General features: G+C 41.5%; 1 protein-coding gene across 6 annotated transcripts in view; it reads right to left on the bottom strand.

Moving 5' to 3' along the window:
• Window positions 1-14,061, bottom strand: part of Pde4d (phosphodiesterase 4D) — a 912,160-nt gene that overhangs the window by 193,408 nt on the left and 704,691 nt on the right. The gene's annotated exons all lie outside the window — the stretch shown is intronic.

Genomic DNA, 14,061 nt, shown 5'->3' on the forward strand with positions numbered 1-14,061 from the left:
CATAAAGTTCTGACCACTTTTGATCAACATTAAACGGTCCTGTTCCATTGGAAGAGACTCCCACTGGGAATTACAGTAATTCCATCTTTCTCTTCAGCACATGCCCTTCCCAGCCACTGGGTTGAAAACATCTGCTGGACGTTAACCAGTGTCCCTCTCCCTTGGTCTAAAGAGGGGATCCTTGATTACCAACCAATGTCAGTGTTGCTTTTTAGGCGCAAAGGCTGTGTTATAAGTAGACAGGGGTTCTCAGCTCTGGGCCTGCGCTTTACTCTTGACCTCCCGGTGCAGATCTCAGCCAGGGATGCCGTGCAAAGAAGCAGCTGTAGCACTGGCCTCTGCGAGTGTGCCCTGGGCCATCTAACATTTGTAGGTGATTAGCATCAAGTGATCATGTGTAAGCCCTGGATAGGCCAGGAGCCGAACATGACATGAGGCTACATCATCCACTAATAAAAACCCCAGGAAACTTTTTCGACTGACTCGTGTTCCAGCCACAGTGCTTACAGGGGAATGTTACCCTGTGAGGGCTGTTGCTACAGTAACGTCAGCTCCAGTAAGACAGGAGATACAAGAGCAAGGTGTCCATGTGACGTGTCTTGGAGAAGCAGGGAAATGCAAAAAGTCATGCAACATTCTTCTTGGAAGAAAGTGGGAAATTGGGACCTGGGGCTCTTTGCAGTATTTTCCAGCATGAAAAAGTGGAGGAAAGGATGTACCAAATCTCAGTGGGTTATTTCTTAATCTAGCCAGTCACAAGCTATTTTATTCAATCATTTAATTTTTACTTATCTTGAAAGACAGAAGCTTGCTTGGTCTATCAGGCTGATCTGATTTTTTTTTTTTTTTTTTTTTTTTTGCTCCCACCTTGGCCCTGTGAGTGCTGAGATTTCTAGTGTACACTGCCATTGGCTACCTTAGAAAATATTTTTTTTAAAGAAAGGATTGTTTTTAATCAAGTGAACGCAGTTATTTTACACATGCATTTCCTTGACACAATCCTCACTGAGTGCTGTTCGCTTGAATTGCCAGCTTGTTCCCGATCATCTGAAAAGGACCCAAGTCCCCAAACCAATGTCTATGAGTCCTGTAGTATGTGGAGCTGGGTGATGGCACTTGTAATGGTTAATGATGATGAGACACCCCCCCCCCATCATGGAAAGCAGTCTGCTCCCTAGGGAATAATACAGAAAGAAACACATGCAGAGACTTCCAGAACAGACAGAATAAGCCATTGCAAATCACTGTGGAAGTTAGGGTCACATTGGTCTTGAGTCTTGTGATGTGGAATTGGTACCTTATGACTGTTCACCTACCCTGATCTCCCTGAGCTAAGTAAAAGCCATTCCTGTGGCCACGAGGAATTCCACCTCTCCCCTCTTCCAAGAGAAAGACGTTCTGTCTCCTGAGCCAGGGCTACTGGGGACCTGGGGGACAGGCTCAGGGGCATGTGTTGACAAGAGAAGTGGCAGTCCCCCCATTCTCCACACCTGCGTCATCTTCCCCTTACCTCTGTGTCCCTGACTACGCTATTTTCCACTCTCACTTCTGAACTAAAGAGACAGAAACAAAGACAAGAAGCCAAGAGATGCAAAAGCAAATTTTCTTAGGTATAGCACTTAACTAGGTAGGAGATGTGCACTGACATCCAAAAGACTAAGTCCAGCCAGATTGAGCTCCTGAGAATACAATTCCTTCAGTAACTGTTTCCGGACTCTGGGAATTAGAGAGGTGCTGCCTCTTGTTAGTTTCAGTGTTGGAGGCCTTTATGATGTTTTTTCTCTTCCTTTTCCCTCTCTCCCTCCTTCCCTCCCTCCCCCCCTCCTCTCTTTTTCCTCCTCCTCCTCTTCCTTCTTTTCTTTATCAACATAGTCTCATCATATAACTCTGGCTGGGCTGGAACTTGCTATGTAGATCAGGCTAGCCTCGAACTCACAGGCCTCTGCCTACTGGATGCTAGGATAAAAGCCATGGCCCACCAAGCCTAGCTACCTGCTATGTATTAAAGTAAGATTTCAAATCTGGACCTGAGGTACAAGTCCACAATCCCTGCTACTGAGGGAACTGAGGCAGAAGGAACAAAAATTCAATGCCTGGTTGCACTACAGGGTGAGTTGATGAACAGCCTGGGCAACTTAGCAAGATCCTGTCTCAAAAATCAAAATATATCTAAAGGTCTGAGATACAGTCTAATAGTTCACTGGGAGCATGCTTACCTTGCATGCATGAGGTCCTGTGCTCAATCTCTAGTAACAAATACACACACACACATACACACACACACACACACATGTATACACACATCCACAAATAAAAGCCCACAGATTTCACTAAAATGCTTTAAAAAATTCAATATAAGTTTAAATCATAATAATTGTAAATAGCCACAATCAATATACAGCAATAACAAATATTTGTCAAATGACTCACTATGCAAAGAATTTCAGAATGAGTGTCTCCTAGTTAATGTCTATTGTGGGTGAGGAAAGGGAGTCCCAAGAAAGACTCAAAATCATATGTCTGTGAAGATATTTGAAGAGGACTCAAATTCAAGTTGTATGTCTGCGGGGCTCTGCTCTTACATGATTCTCCATCTCCCATGACTTAACCAATGTCAAAAGCACTCCAAAAACAATGCTGACTCTGTGGTATAGTTTTCATTTCATAAGAGTATCATTAAGATAGAATGTCATCATAATAAATACAGAGTGATAAAATAAAATTAAACAGCAAATAAACACAACCAAAAAACACCGCACCAGTGATTTAATAAAACCAGTTCAGGTGTGGTGATATATTGTGTATGCTCTACAAATAAAGCTTGCCTGAAGATCAGAGAGCAAAGCCAGCCACTAGTGAGCCATAGAGGCCAGGCAGTGGTGGCACACACCTTTAATCACAGTACTACGGATCTCATGTCTTTGCTCCCAGTACTTGGGAGGCTCACACAACTTTAATCCCAGCACTAGGGAGGTTGAGACAGGAAGTGATATGGCTGGGCAGAGAAAGGAATATAAAGCTGGAGGAGACAGGAGCTCAGTCTTTTCAGCTGAGGAGTTGGTAAGGTGAGAGGTGGCTCTAGCTTGTTCCTTTGTCTTTCTCATCTTTTAGCATTTACCCTGATAAGATATCTGGCTCCGGGATTTTATGAAGACCAATTAGGATTCATGCTACACTCAGCCTTCCTGATGATCTTCACATCTTACAACCTGCAACTAAATAATAGACAAACTAGTGAAAGACTATTTACTTTGGATCTAGAAATAGGGTTCTGAGTGATAGTTAACTAACATACAGGTCACAAGAACTCTGAAGAAGGCATATAATAGACACTTACATATTGATATCTGTAAGTTAGCATGTATGTTATATATATTATATAGCGTGTGTGTGTGTGTGTGTGTGTGTGTGTGTGTGTGTGTGTGTAAAGAGAATTTCCAGGTTCTCATTTTTTTTTTATTATAAACATTTATTTTTATGCTAAGTTTCAAAAAAGGAAAAAAAAATGTCCTGGGGGCAAAATCTCACCTATCACCTGTTGGGGGATGTTCTGTATGTCCTGTGGGAGCCCATTCTCAGGTTCCTTATGGCGTTACCCAGCAGGTCCGTATAGAGGATGATTAGGACCATGGGCCTGAGTGCAGGTGTTTGAGATGGTCTGCACTTGGCTGTGCTGGGGGATGGTCTGTATGTCAAGTTGTTCTGATTGGTCAATAAATAAAACCTGATCGGCTGTGGCTAGGCAGGAAGGATAGGCGGGACTAACAGAGAGGAGAAATAAAAGGACAGGAAGGCAGAAGGACTGGCTGCAGCCACCGCCATGACCAGAGACACTGCAGCCGCCACCATGACCAGCAGCATGTGAAGACGCCGATAAGCCACCAGCCACGTGGCGAGGTATAGATTTGTAGAAATGTGTTACTTTAAGATATAAGAACAGTTAACAAGAAGCCTGCCACGGCCATACAGTTTGTAAGCAATATAAGTCTCTGTGTTTACTTGGTTGGGTCTGAGCGGCTGTGGGACTGGCGGGTGACAGAGATTTGTCCTGACTGTGGGCAAGGCAGGAAAACTCTAGCTACAATCACCTATTATTGGGCATTCAGAAAATTGACTTATTTTCCCTATTTTACTCCACAGGGAAATTTTTATCAGACATCAACCTTGTACATATTACATATGACTTCATATAATTAAAGGATACCAAGTAAGGCTGAGGATGCAGCTCAGTGATAGAGTAGTTGTTTAGCATGTGTGAGGAGGTCCCAGGTTCCATCCCCAGCATCTCACGCCTCTCAGATATCTATATATCCATATATTTTTTATCATCTAGCTTCAGAAAAATGTTGTGACCTTAGAAGGAACTTGGTATTCTAAAATTTAAAATATCACCTCACTTCTGGTTAACATTTTAATAATTAATAAACAACTCCATCATAAGAATTCAAAACCACTTTATAAAGGAGCAAATGCACTCTCCAGGTAAAATGTACCAATGATTAATAGGTGTTTAAGAAAGTACTTAACAGCACTCAGCATTGAGAAAAAATGCAAATTTCAACCAAGATATCAACTCTCACCTCTTACAGTTTAATTTCATTTTAAAAGGCAACAGATTTCCAGGTGGTGGTAACTCATGCCTTTAATCCTAGCACTTGGGGGGAAGAGAAATGGGGATCTCTGTGAGTTAGAGGCCAGCCTGGTTTACAGAGTGAGTTCTAGGACAGTGAGAGCTGTTACACAGAGAATCCCTGTCTTGAAAAACCAAAAAAGAAAAGAAAAGAAAAAAGATCATGTCTCCTTCATGCCAATGGCAGTACAATGAGCTCATAGAAAAGCAAAAGGTGAAAGATATTTCAAGAAAAGATGAAAAGTGACAACCAAGGACACAGAGGTGTAAGGAACTTTTTGTGCTGTCTCTAGGATTGTAAGTGGTTCCAGCTACAGAGGAAAGTGTATAAAGTTCATCCAAAGTTGAAATATTGCCCCTAGCAGACACATCATCCATTTCTATGTATACAGCCAAAGAAAATGGAAGCCTCATGTCACAGAGATATCTGCACTCCCAGTTCACTGCAGAAGTCACGAGCCCCCCAGTAGTCACGAGCCATGCACGACACAGGCTCATCTTAAGTGTCCATTGTAGGTGGGAAGATAAATAAAACTTGGTGTACATACCACACAGACTATTACTCAGAATTGAAAAAGAAAACCATTTGTCACAAGACATATGAAGATAAGGTACACTACGCTTAGTGTAATAAGGCAGACAAATACTGCACGATATCACATCTGTGATATCAAATCAAAACAGAACAAAACACTGGACTTAGAGTAGGAGAGTGAAGCTTTGGTTACTAGGGCTGGGAAGTGAGGAGGGGTTAGAAAGCCTGATGAGAAATAAGCTCATGAGATTTATAGCCCAAATTGATGGCTACAATGAACAATAAGACACAATACACTTGAAAATTTCTAACAGGTGATTTCCACATAACAAAAGCAATAACTATATAAAGTGATAGATACATTAATTAGCTCAGTCTAATGATTACACAATTTAGACTCATTAAATATTTTGCTGCATATCCTGCAAACATAGACAATGTCTTATTTGTAGGCTAAAAATATACATTTTAAAAAAGAATGAAGAGCTGGTTGATCTTTGAATCAACAAAACCAAACCAAACCTTAATACCAGGTATAGTGGCACATGCCTTAGTCCCAGCATTTGGGAAGTGGAGGCAGGAGGATCAGGAGTTCAGTGTTGTGGTTTACTATATAGTATTCAAAGCCAGCCTGGGTGACAGGAGACTCAGTCTCAGAAATAATAAATAAAGCTATAGAGATGGACCAGCCAGAAAACTGCTTGCCTCACAAGGCTGAGGGCCTGAATTTGATCCATGGAACCCATATTCAAAAATCCAGGCATGGTGGTACATTCTTGCGATCGCAGCATTGGGAAAGATGGATCCCTAGAGCTCACTGACCAGCCAGTCTACTGTATTTGGTTAGTTCCAGACCAACGAAGAACCATGTCTCCAAGCAACATGTGGATGATGCCTAAAGAGCAACACCTAAGGCTGTCCTCGGGCCTCCACATGTGTGTCCTGCATATACACAAATGTGCACCTGTACACACATCTGTATATACATATAAGCACACCCTCAAAAATAAGTAAGTGAACACATAAGCTTCAAAACACAGATCCTTAGTTTTTGGCTCCCATGTGCTCAGATCTTTATTAAGAATGTATACTGATGATAATGCATAAAGTGAGGATTTATTAAACAACATAAGCAAACATTCTGTGGTCTGACGCTGAATGTGTGTTGTAAGATAGAAGGAATTTTGGCTTCATTTAAGAAAATGCATGATAACAAATGAATGCCATCCAGTTCGTTCAGCTCTACAGTGGTGCAAAAATAATCTATTCTCACATTTATGTACAGAAGTTTGCAACTTCAAAGGGGCTTAGAAAATGTTTGTAGACATGTGCACAAAACACATTATATTTTGCTTAATAAAGACTGATGCAGCGGAGGGAATTTTCCAGGAGCACTGACGTCACAAATGGCCACTGAGGGCTGTGAGTACTAGGCTGAGTTTGCTGTTCTTGACAGGAGGGAGGAAGACGCAGAGGGCCCAGTACCCAGAGCACAAGAGGCTACACAAGTGTCCTCACTCTGTGTTCTAGGAACAGGCTCTTCTTTCAGTGTTCGTTGACAGGACTTTCGTTTATTCCTAACGTCACTGGCGCTGCTCTCCTGGGCTTTCTCCAGAATGCTCGTCTGTGTGGGAGATTTATAGCTAGTGAGTGCAATCCTCTTAAAGGTCTGCCTGTGATAGAATGGGCCTGGTAGACTAAAAGGAAAGGTCTAATGAAATACAGAAGACTTTTTGTGAGCCTACTGTGGGCCAAAAATCTAAGAGCCTACAGGACCTAATTCTTAGGACTCTGCTGCATTAATGGGAACTCTCAGATTCCACTCCAAGATGAGGAACCAGGATCTGAGAACCTAAGTTCAGAGACAGTTACATGCTTGGCAAATGGCAGAGGTCACTGGTTTCCCGAAGCCAGTCTGAAACCTGGAGCTTGTTTGGCAGAGTTCATTGGTCTGTGTCAAAGTAGCAGTAAATATGGGCTGTTCAGTGAGAGAGCTTCATATTCCTTTGGATAAATGATCTTTTTCCTGAGATTATGCTTTTTGTGTTGGTGTGAGAGATTATCATGCCATTAAAAATTAAAGTGACTACATATTTTAGCCAGAATTTCTTTAATATTCTTTACATGGTAATAAGAAGTGGTCAAAGACCTATGTTGGTCTCTCAGGTGCTTTTTGACATTTTAATGGGACTTGAAATCCCAAGACATGGAGAGTGCTATGTAGCTGGATATGAACCCAAACAAACAAATAACAAACAAACAAACAAAAATTTCCATGTTGCTTTAAGCATTTTGTTTCCCAGTTGTTCAAATGGACTCAAATTATTATGAATATCAGAGAAGTGCAACATCAGGGTCTCTAGAATAAAGCAGCTCAATGGGAACTTCTGCAGTCATGGAAATATTCTTTGTGCGTGTGTGCCATTGACTATGCTACCCATCACATGCAAGCAAACATATCACAAAGCAAGCAAAGCCAATGGGCTTTGGTGGTTGTATTGATTTCTGAAGTCCCGAGAGTACCAAGCAGGGACGAGCTCCGCATTTAGCCTTGCTCTTCCTGACCGTGAACGAGGGACTGCAAAGGCTTTGGTTCTCGGGCCACTCAGGACATTTTCTAGAAGACATTGTCCTGTGAATCATCTACATGATAACCTGCCATGCCACAGCCTCTTGCATTTGTAGGGGCCGTGACTTACTATTTTTTTGCTTTCTACTTTTTAGTCTTTGCTCCGAAGGAGAGGAACTGATGCCTGATGCACGTTTAGACACAGCGTAACAGTATTTGGAGATGGCACTTCCTTCTTGACCCAAGATGGGGAAAACCCTTAAAGACTCCAGGCCTTTGAGGGAAAACTGACACAGAGTCTGAGAGACTCAGGAGGGAATCCAGATCAAAGGAGAAACCTCTTCACCAAACCTAAACAGAAGCATTCAACATGCCGGAAGTCCACAAGCAAAGCTTAGGGACTGTTCTCATGACTTGATTTCTGAAGGAAAGCTATAGGTGCGCTAAGGCATAGTTTATTCCCTCCGTATCTGTGATAGACTATTTAAATGTTTCCGACTGCAGGGAGTTAGAATGATTGAGTGACACTCCCTGGTAAAGCTTACCTCCAGGACACACCATATAACCACCCAGCAGTGTAGCCATGGCTCCTTATATGGCTCAGAGAATAGTACTGGGAAGACTGAAAACGGTTTGCTAAGGAGCCAAGACTGACAAGCAAAATACGTATTTCAAGTGAGTGATGTGTAAGGGGAGCAGATATTTATGCTGGTGTCTCGATATCAGTCTCCTTTCCTGTCTAGGATTTTAAAAAAATAAACAAAGACAAAAACACTCGCGTTGTGTGTTATTTCTGTCTTGTTCTCATGGATCTGCGTGGCCTGCAGAATGAACGATACCTTGAATGGCTTCGCGGCTGTTCATTCTGTGCAGGGGGGAACAGAGCCAGCCTCATTCAAGCACGTCAGCTAGCTCTGCATTCCTTCCCTCAGAATGTGCTGGAAAACACATGCTGGGTGTCTCCTAGAAAAATCAGCTCCTCTCTTTTTCTAAGCCTGCCACCATCTAATCACCCACCACCAAGATTTAACAGTTCAGAGAGTTTTCATTTTGTGATGCTCTGGAACAGGGTTCTCATCTCTGTCCTCTTCGACATCTAGAGGGAAATGTTTAGGGATTGGAGAACAAGGTGAGAGCCACCAGGCCCAATGTCCACAACGAGTTGAAACCGTAAGTTCTTTTCAAAAGGGCAGGAATAGCCCATTGTTTTAGCTCTGGTTCTTTTTATCTAGGGCCATGTTACATGAAAGCACTATCCAGACAAATGGGTTAGCTGTTTTTCCTTGAAGATGGTGTTCAGATTTGCCTGACTTGAGTTAATTTATAATTTACATATTGCTCTCAGAGATTCTGTTTCTTTAAGAGCACACTGAAAAAGGAGCCAGGTCTTCCTTGACCGTGATAATCCTAGCTTGCTGTCTAGCAGGAATCTGATGCCTTATGGTATGTGATAATCATTTTCATTATTAAACTCTTCTTGCTCCACATTTTTTAAAAGTAGGTGTTACATTTCATAAACAGTGAGATAGTAGTATAATTATGCAATCAAATGTTCATTTTTTTTCAAAGATTTGCTCAATGCCTAATGTCACATGGCTTTTGTTTTATATTATTTTTACTCACAAAAATAACTTATTACTACACTGTTTGCTTTACAATATAGTAACCTAGGAAGGCATAGTGACTGTTTTTCTCATTTATAACTTTTTTTCGTCATTGAAAGTTTTAAGGTACATAGTGCATATGAAGACCAAGAAAAGAAAATTGGGACTAGAGAGATGGTTCAGTGGCTATGACTTGCTATGCAAGAATGAGGATCTTTGTTTGGATTCCAGCACCGACATTTTTTAAAAAAGCTAGGCATGGCTAATTGCCTGCCTGTAGGACCAGTCCCGTAGGAGAAGGGAGACAAGGGATTCCCAGGGTTGCTAACCAACAGTCTAGTTTGTGATGCAGGGAGAGACACTGTCTAAGGAAATAATACAAAGAGTGATTGAATAGGGCCAGATGCTGTCTGGTCTCTGCCTATATAAATAGGACCTGTACATACATGTACATATTCGTCACACTCATACGCATACATGCTCACACATTCACACAAACCTACAAAATAAAGAAAATTATAATCTGCATTGTGTGGTGCATGCCTGTAATCTCAGCACTGGGAAGGCTGAGGCAAAATTATGGCTGTGAGTTCAAAGACAGCCTGGATTACACAGTGAGATCCTACATAGGTCAATCCATCCTTAGAAAAGAAAAAAAGAAACTTGCATGTTAAATGTTTGGATACAGTCCTCTGAGGATGTAATAGAAATGCATATAAATAAGACACTCATGAGATGTTTTGTCAAAATGTACTTTTCTCCCTAATTTAAAACTATTATTTATCTTCTTATCTCTTCTAAGATTTGGGGAAATGTCTTCTTCACTTTGGCAATGATAACTGGGACATAATATGCATGCCTCAAAGAGTTTATTATTTTGAAACTTGCATAACAATGCAATAATCCATCCATCGTGACAACATCTCACTCTGTTAAAGCCTTCTCATGTTCACTCTTTGTCCTTACCATATTAATGGCAATTAAAACATTAGGATTGTAATTAAAGTAAAAATATAAAATATATGTCAGCTAATGTGTTGAGTTGCTTAGTTTGAAGACTAAAAGATGAAGCTTAGTTTGGATTTTGCCAATAATAGAACTTGTTTGAGTCTGTAGTAAAATAGCTCAGTTATTGACTAAAACAAACAAACAAACAAAAAAAGACTTAAAGAAGAGAAAAAAATAAAGAAGAAAAAAGTTAGCCCAGTGTCCACTGTTCTTCTCATACTATGCGGATGTGCTTCTTGAGATTTTAAACATCTGCATCAGTCTGTATCAATACCTCACAGTAACAATCACACCTGAAGCCAGCTACAAAAGCAGAAATAGAATGGGCCACCTAGATTTTAACCACAATTGTGTGACTTTGGATGATAATCAAGGATCTGGATAATCCAGTGTCCTAACACAACCAAGACCAGGACACATTGTCTTCTCCAGAACTTGTTACAAAGGTGATAGTACTTAACCTGTTGTCTCTGGTTCCCTGCCGCACCCCATGCCCCAAAAAATTGCTCCTCACATGGAAAGTTAGTCTAGCTCCAATCCTCAGGGTATAAATAAAACAAATACCTTAACATGGAGCTTTTCAAACTTAGTTCACGGTGCTTCTGATACTTCATTAATTTTATTTATAACACCCCCTTTGCCATAATAAGTATCTGTTAGTTCCAATTACTGAGTAGTTAGGTCTAAACAATTTTATAAGGTTTCCCCGAACAACTCAGTACCTATTAAGCACTGTACAACTTCTTGCCATGGAAAGAGATTGGATGTTGCCTCTTTTTATTCAGTAATTGCTTTTTATTCATCAACCATTGAAAATCCAGTTTTGTAAAGACATGAGGACTCAAATGGCTGCTATGATTTAAAGATGAAAACTAGAAAAAAAAAGTAAAGCTATTAGTGTTGCAGGTGATTGACAAATATTTTGTTGCTCTTGAAAAGTTAAACCATCCCTGGCACCTGTGTAAGTTCCCTCTGGGCCTCATTGTCTCAGTCTCTTTAACTCAGCATCCTCAGCTGGGAGAAGTCTGGAATTGGGAAAGCATGCTTAGGCATTGATAACTCACTACATCAGCTGATGGAAGATGGCTTTCACCTGGCAAATCAATTGACTTCCAAATGAGTTTATGGGATGGCTAATCTTGGTTGTCAACTTGGCTACATCTGGAATCAACTAAAAACCCAAGTCCACCTGTGCAGGATTTTCTTGACTGGCTCATTTGAGGTGGAATGGGGCACCCTAAATCTGGGGCACCTGCGAGGGATTTTCTTGTACTCTGGCTGCTGAGTTCATCTAACCTTCTCCTAAATCATTCATTCACTGGGATCAGGAATTACTACTTCCTCCAGCATAAATTGAAGACCAGGAGCTCTCTACGACTTTCCTGGTGCTCTGGCACCACATTGGTACTCTTGAGACATCCAGCCTCCCGGATTGAACAAATACCAGATTCTTGGCCTTTTCCAGTGTGAGACAGCCATTTTTGGACCATCCAGACTACAGCCTGCAAGTCACTCTAATATATTTCATATATATTTTCATTCTATCAGTTCTGTTTTTTTAGAGCACCCTGACTATACAGTGTATTAAAATCTAAAATTTATCTAAGAGAGGTTACACATTGTTCCGTAGTCCAGTGAGGAAGAGAATCTTGGCAATGGACCATGTCTGTTTTCATTTTGATTTTCTTTCTGAGACATTTCAGAAAGAGTCCAAGGAAGAATTATTTAACTTGGAGTGAAAATATAAACAGATGTATAGGCAATCCTTCGGCCTTCTAGGTCTGGAGGTAATGCCACCAGACAACTAAGTTGGACAAGTAGGCACAAAGTCCATGCACAAGAGAGTTCCCAAGAACAGGAAGTTCTAACTATCTGTAAGGGACACAGAAGACAGTAAGTCAAGTGTGTCCAAGGCTTCTGTTGTAAGATGAATCCACCCATATCACTATGCCTTCAACCCCTCCTGCATATTCTGTATGCAGGAGCACAGTATGTAAACATGAATGAAGAGTTGTCTAGTCACCTCTGGATTCTGTATGCCATGGCTGTTCAACAGAGAATGGGAAAAGAGGTCCAGTTATCTCGGTATACTGATTTTAATCCATTGAAAGACCTTGATGGTCAGAGGTCACAGTCTATCATGGCCTGGCAGCTTTTTCCAAAGCTCAATGACATGGGAACTCCCTCTCCAGCCAGACTTCCTGTTCTCTACCTGCCCTTATCTGGAGAATGTCCCTGGGCCAGGAGGACTAACCTTATCTAAAAATTGTGTCTAAGCTCGGATGCCTGATTTATCTTTAGGGCGACCCTTGGCACATTTTCCTGCTATAAGCCTCTCCTGCTTATACTTATATGGTAACTAAGATTTATACTAGGAACTTTGCTGTTATAGGACCCTGGTAACACATACAAAGCCTTATAGTTGGACCATACCATGTAATGCAAACTAGGGTTTATCTCTAGACTCCCCAATCCTATGTATTTTCAATTACTCTGGAATAAAGCTGAGCTGATTCACTGATGTCATCTCTGGGAAGGCTGTCTCTGTCATACCCAAAGCCATCTGAACCCTGTTCCCTGCTTCTGCTCCCTCCACCCTCATGGACCAATGTGCCGATGATCTGGAGGAAGAAGGAGAACCACATTAGTCTAATTGGCTTGAGAGGTAGCTTATAGTCAATGGATTACAGTTTTATGACTAAGTGTTCCTTGTCTTGTGTGGTGGCTAAGCTTGTTGTTGAGTTGGATGAGATTTAGAATCACTTAGGAGACGATTCTCTGAACATGTCTGTGAGGACATCTTCAGGGAAGTTCACCGAGGTGGGAAGACCCATCCTCATTGTGAGTTGCACCATCCAATAACCTCAAGTTCTAGATTGAAAAAAACAGAGAGAGAAAGTGGAACATCGCGGGGCGGTGGTGGCGCATGCCTTTGATCCCAGCACTCGGGAGGCAGAGGCAGGCAGATCTCTGTGAGTTTGAGGACAGCCTGGTCTCCAAAGCGAGTTCCAGGAAAGGCGCAAAGCTACACAAAAGAAAGTGGAACATCAACCATCATTCCACCTCTGCTTCCTGACTGTGAATAAAGTCTGACAGGCTCACCACATCCATGCCACCACAGCTGGAGGCACTCTTACTGCCACACTCTCTCTGGTATGGTGGACAGCCCTCTTAAAACTGTGAGCGGAATGCAGTCTCCCTTCCTTAAACTGCCTTGGGGGTTGGTATTCTGCCACAGCAATGACAGAAGTAACAAGCACACCTCTTATCATCGCTCATTTTCCTGTTAGTCTTTGCAAATGTATCATTTCATGATTTCAAATGCACACAACCTTAGCTCATTGGGTAATGGACACCAGAACTTGCTGTTACTGTGACCCTGTAGTAACCTCAAATTTATTTTGAAAATTTTTGAGAAACTTGGGATCACCTGTTTATTTTGCCATTCTTGTGTTCCTTCATGTCACTGCAGTGGCAGCCTTCATTTCTCTGGTTGTGTCTACAGTTAGATAAATGTTTTACTATGAAGTGTGATTCACGTCCCCTGTTCCTATAGTTAGTTCCTGACTATGATCATGCTAACACTGCTGTGTTTCTTTTTTTTTTTTTTTTTTTTTTTTTTTATGGTTGAGAAGGATTTTATTGTAGATATGAGGAAGTACAGCCAGAGGCCTATGGAAGGGTTCAGACTGAACCAAGCCATTGGGGTGTGCGC

This window comes from Peromyscus leucopus, chromosome 11 (genome assembly GCF_004664715.2).
Source record: "Peromyscus leucopus breed LL Stock chromosome 11, UCI_PerLeu_2.1, whole genome shotgun sequence".
Classification (NCBI taxonomy): Eukaryota; Metazoa; Chordata; class Mammalia; order Rodentia; family Cricetidae; genus Peromyscus; species Peromyscus leucopus.